We start from the raw sequence: 6,380 nt of genomic DNA, 5'->3' as shown, positions 1-6,380 counted from the left end.
CTATATTAGGGGATCAGAAATTGATTATCTTTCTTTCTTTCTTTAAGATTTTATTTATTTATTTGACAGAGAGAGAGAGAGACAGAGATCACAAGTAGGCAGAGAGGCAGGCGGGGGGTGGGGAAGCAGGCTCCCTGCCGAGCAAAGACCCCCCCAGGGTGGGGCTCAATCCCAGGACCCTGAGATCATGACCTGAGCCGAAGGCAGAGGCTTAACCCACTGAGCCACCCAGGTGCCCCAAAATTGATTTTCTTAACATATGTGTGAAAGCTGAATCGAAATGGATTGCTTTTTAAGCTGGTCAATGGAAAAAGTTCACACAGAAGACCAGCAATTAGATCACTATCATCTTTTTGTAAATGGCTAAGTTCCAGGCTTCAAAGTCATTTTCAAAGCCAAGCTCAGGACAAATAAGAACAATACACACCAGTCCAAATATGTAACATGCACATCTGGTGGGAAATTTAGAACTTGGGTTTGCTTTTATGGAACATAAAAATGAAAGTTTCAGGAAAAAAGTTCAATCTGATATGGAAACTACTTTCAGAGAGCAAACCCAGTATTTACCGCATCTTTAAATGAACTTAATTGTTCCAGTGAATGCTAACTTAATTCTTGCATGATAGTTTTGTTCTTTCACCTAATTTTTAATGTAAGTTGCATTAAGAGCACAAAAAATTTTGTCTTTTGTCCTGATTCCCCAAATGTTAACATTTGCCACATTTGCTTTAACTTTCTCTCTTGCTATTTTTTTTTTCCCTTGAGCCATGTGAGAGTAAGTTGTAGATACAATGCTCCTTAGCCCAGATACTTAGTGTGTATTTCCTGGGAAGAAAGACATTATTTTACACAACCACAATGATAAAGTCAGAAAACTAACATCAAAATGTTAATTTTGATGCCAAAATGCCATTATAATCCTCAGACATTATTCAGATTTTGTCAATTATCTTAATAATGTCCTTTACAGCAAAAGACAGACTGGATCCTGTGTTGCATGTGATTATCATATTTCTCTAGTCTTTCTTAGCCTGGAACAATTCCTCTCTTTTTGTCTTTTATGATATTCACATTTTTAAAGACAGCATGTCAATATATTATAGAAAGTCTCTCCATTTGGGTTTGCTAGATGTTTCATAATTATTCCATTCAGGCCATATACCTTTGGTAGAAATTTCATGGAAGTAATTTCATAGAAAAGTAAGTATTCTTTCCAGTGCCTCATATCAGGAGGCGTATTATGGTAGTACATAATAAGTTCTCATCAAAAACTATGTCTTGGCATGCTCTTCTCAGTAGGAAACACATGAGAATTGTAAGCCATCATCAGATTCTTAATAGCCTTAGTATCATTCTGTATTTATTTACAGAATATATATAGAGTACGTCTTATTCCTGTCTACAGTTTAGCACCCAGAAAAGTACACGACATCTAATTGCACTCACTAATACCTACTGAGTGAATTACTTTTCAAGAGGAGAGCATTCACTTCATCTTCACAAACCATCTTTTGTGACATGGCAACCCACTCTGGATCTCCTCAGTCTTGGCTTCTTTCTCAACTTAGACAGGATCACACAGCGGTCCAGTCTAGACACAGCTCCCTCTTAGGATATGACACATGATTCCCCTCTGAAGCTCAAAGTGGTAAACTGCCACTCACTTCAGTGCTGGAGAATGTTGGGTCACTAAATAAACACATGTTTAGAATGAATATGCTAAGTAATTTTCTCACTTCTGCCAAATACTGAAGTTTCATAAAGTGGATTGAAGAACTAACTCATTAACATTCAAAAACATTTTGCAATTCATAGAAAATATTAGCATCATCAATTTCAGACTTCCCTATAAATTGGTGTTAACACTCAGGATGTAGGTCCTTGTCATACCCTATGTGTTAAGGATGGCTGACAGATGACTAAATAAACAGGTCAGCAATAGAATATTTAACTGGAAAAAGATGATTATAATTGTTTACCAGGTTTTAATTTCTTCATAGATACTCATTTGTGGTTTGACTTATAGTATGCACAAATTAGTATTAGAGTGAACATTTATCTTTTTTTGCTGTAGATCTAAACTCCTTCCTATGTTCTCTCTTAATTTTTAATATTACAAGTGATTGTTATTGTTGTATTATACAGTCAATAGTCCTTTTTTGACTTGCCCACATATGCACATCAATGTACACATCACCACATATGTCTCAAAATTTCCGTCTGGGATTACTTTGGCTTTTTCTCAATATAGTTCTTTAATGACACAACTATGTTAGCAGCAAATGCTTCCAGTTTTTACTATCTGAAAACACCTTTGTTGTGCCTTCAGTCTTGAAAGACCTCTTAGCTTCATCATCAGTTACAACTGACTTATTTTTGTCAGTGCAGTGTAGCCATCATCTCCTTGGCCTTATGGCCCTTACTGCTCTTATTGCTATTAAGAGATTAGCTTTCAGCCTGCCTGTCCATTTTGGAGAGATAATGTGCCTTTCTCTCGGCTTACTTTAGTGCTCCTTCTTTGTGCTTGGTGTTCTTCAGTCTAAGTATAACATACGCAGCTGTCAGTTTCTACTCGTTTATTCTGGTTGTGATTTGTTGGACTTCCTGATCAATGATTGCCATTATAATGCCAGCTGGTATTTTTCATCAGTCAGGACATCAGAAAATTCCATCACTGTTTCTCTATCTCCTACTGGAATCCTAAATTCACGAATGTTAGGTTTCATCCTACCCTTTATGTATCTTACCTTATTTTTTACATTAAAAAAAAAATCTGTCTCTGAGCTGCATCTAGAAAATTTCTTCAAATGTATCTTCCAGTTGATTTATTTTTCTTCTTCTTCTGAAATGTTCACCTGGTATAAGGCAGGCTGTTCATTAAGTTTGTCCATTTTAAATTTCAATTACTATATATTTTATTATGAAAGTTTTGTTTAGGAACACCTGGGTGCCTCAGTAGGTTAAGCGTCTGCCTTCAGTTCAGGTGTCATGATCCCAAGGTCCCGGGATTGAGTTCTGCATAGGGCTTCCTGCTTAGCAAGGAGTTTGCTTCTCTTTCTGCCTGCTGCTCCCCCTGCTTGTGCTTTTTCTCTCTTTGTCAAATGGATAAATAAAGTCTTTTTTTTTTTTTAAGATTTTATTTATTTGACAGACAGAGAGAGCGAGCACAACTAGAGGGAGCAGCAGGCAAAGGGAGAGGGAGAAGCAAGCTCTCCTGCAGAGCAGAGAGCCCCATGTGAGGCTCAGTCCCTGGACTTTGAGGTCATGACCTGAGCTGAAGGCAAAGGTCAACTGAACTGAACCAACTGAACCACCCAGGCATCCTGGATAAATAAAATCGTTTAAAAAATGTTTTGTTTAATTCTTTTTCAAATAAGTTTATTCAACTTAGAGTTTCTCATTAGTTGCTCACATTTTTGTGATGATTGTTCAGAAAGGAGTATGAAGAAATCTATGCCCAGAGAAAGCTCACCACATAGTAAAGAAAATAGTCAGGTAGAAAAACTAAATTACAACATCAGAGGGGAAAATGCAACAGGGAGCATATAACATATAAATGTAGCCAACTCATCAAAGGGTTCCTAAAGAAAATGACTAACTACAAATTGCAAGTTGAAGTTACCAGTTAATCCGTATTTCTCTTGAGCAATAGCATTCATATGATACCAGCTGTTGCATAAACTAGATTTTTAACAGTATTAAATACTGTTAAATACTGTTTCTCCAAGCCACAGGAGAAAACAAATATCCATGGACTTTTTGAAAATCAACCAATCTGTGACAGCCCTGGTATCTCCCAGTCCCTAATTTTGAGTCTTACACTCATTCTTTGTGCTAGATATCATCCATTCATCCCCAGATTCATTCTCTCCCTAGGGGACAGATAATCTGGGTTTAACTGCTTCAGTTCCTGTCACTGCTGAGAAGCACAGGAGGAGGGAAGCTGACTCGCTCCTTGCCCTTGGCTGTAGTTCTGCAGTGGCTGTGTCCTTTGGGATGAAAGGACTTGCTAGACAGCGCCTTTCTCCAGCTCTCAACAGGCGCTGGTAACATTTCAGGCTTGAGGGTTTCCCTGGGTGCCTCAGGCTTCCCTGCTGGTTTCTTATTCCTCCCCATTCTTTTTAAACTTGTTCTGAGAACAAGACACCCCAAGACTTAGATATCAACAGTTAACGGACAAGATGAGTACCTTCGTGTCAAGGGAAAAAACCCCGAAAATTATAATCAGGCTGAATGACCATGAGGAACAAAACCAGTCAGCACCAAGATGACAAGCTTGCACAAAATTCATCAAAATTTGCAGAAAGATCCTGCTATGCTACGTATCTTATCGTACTCTTCAGCGGCAGCTGCCACATCCTGAAACTGCTACCAGAAATGGTGAGCTGAGTCTTGCTGGTCACTCTGCTCCTGAAGTTTGCAGTTGGGCTCCTGAGTCTGACCAGTTTTAGAGCATACTTTTGGTTTGCAGCATAGGCTATGTCTCCCCAGTTTATAAACCTCATGGCAATAAAGTTTTTCCTTCCCTCTGACCAAATCTTTGCATTCCAAGAATTTTTGTTAAGAGTTCCTTCATTCAAAAGTCTTTTTAAAAATTCCAGTGGAACATGCCTTCTATTTCCCATCAGGATCCTGCTTACTACAATTTCCCAAAATGGTTTTCCACAAGTCTCAGAGGGTCCCCTTGGGTTTGATACTTCACTAGAACAACTAACAGACCTCAGGAAAGCGCTATACTTTATAAGTATAGGTTTATTGTAAAGGATACACATAGGGCAGAATCTGGGAGGGTCCAAAATGCATAGTTTCTGTGCCTTCTCCCTGTGGAATCAGGGTGTGTTACTATTGGGGTTTCATTATATGGACATGGTTGATTAAATCATCGACCACATAATGAACTCTATTTCCAGGCCCATCCCACCTCCCGAAAGGTGTGACTCAAAGTCCCAACCCTCTAATTACATAGTTGGCTTTTTGTTTTTTTGACCAGCCTGCCAAAACTATTTAGGGACCTATCATGGGTCACCTCATTGGCAAAATGAAAACACTCCTATCATTTAGGAAATTCCAAGACATTTAAGAGACTCCATGACAGGAAGCCAAGACAAAGACCAGAAACATTCTTTATTATACAACAATGTTTATGTAATGGCTTAATGGACATGTAGCTTCTCCCAGAGCACAGGATTGTCGAACTTCATATTAGTAGTGGGAAGGGACTTAACACACAAATCAATATACAACTCAATTTGAATGCTATTTGGAACTAGGGTTTCCCAAATTAAGGATTTGGCAAGTTATGACAGATGTTGTCATTAAACCTATGAATTGATATCTATATACTTACCTCACTTTCCAAAAGATTTGGGACCATGAACAAGCCGCCTTTTCAAAGATCCTATTGTAAGAAAGTATAATTCACTCAAACCATAGAAAATAGTCCAAGTGGAGGCAACAAATGTGAGCTGAGGGCTCTGTGGGCTTAGATCCACACCCTATCTCAGCCACACTATTACTCTTGCCTTATCTCTGCTGCTCCATGTATAACACCAAGAGCTGGACAAGATGATATCTGCCATTCCACGCCTGCCACAAGTCAACTGCCAGTTCCTACAATGATAGCATCATGTGTATTTAAGTTTCAAATAGCTAGCACTTGTAGACTATTTATGATATATAGTTTTCAAGCTTTTAATCTTAGAAATTTTCTATCATATATGATATTGAGATTTAAAAATCAATTCTCCAGGCACCTGGGTGGCTCAGTGGGTTAAAGCCTCTGCCTTTGGCTCGGGTCCTGATCCTGAGATGGAGCCCTACTTTAGGCTCTCTGCTTAGCAGGGAGCCTGCTTCCCTTCCTTTCTCTCTGCCTGTCTCTCCGCCTACTTGTAATCTCTGTCAAATAAATAAATAATCTTTTAAAAAATCAATTTTCAATTTAGTATATGTATATATATATGTATATATACATATATATATACACACATACATATATATAAAGTTAATTTTTATATTAAGGTAGAGATTTATCATTTTTCAAGTTTGTAGAAATAAGGCCCAGAAAAATGAAAAATCAATATAATTTATTAAATGGGGAGGAGTCAAGATGGTGGAGAAGTAGCAAGCTGAGACTGCTTCAGCTAGCCGGAGATCAGCTAGATAGCTTATCTAAAGATTGCAAACACCTGAAAATCCATCGGCAGATCGAAGAGAAGAAGAACAGCAATTCTGGAAACAGAAAATCAACCACTTTCTGAAAGGTAGGACCGGTGGAGAAGTGAATCCAAAGCGATAGACCCCGGGGGGAGGGGCCGGCTCCCGGCAAGCGGCGGAGCAACCGCGCACAAAATCAGGACTTTTAAAAGTCTGTTCCGCTGAGG

The sequence above is a fragment of the Mustela nigripes genome, chromosome 7 (assembly GCF_022355385.1).
Source record: "Mustela nigripes isolate SB6536 chromosome 7, MUSNIG.SB6536, whole genome shotgun sequence".
Lineage (NCBI taxonomy): Eukaryota > Metazoa > Chordata > Mammalia > Carnivora > Mustelidae > Mustela > Mustela nigripes.
Note: the sequence above shows the minus strand (reverse complement) of the source record.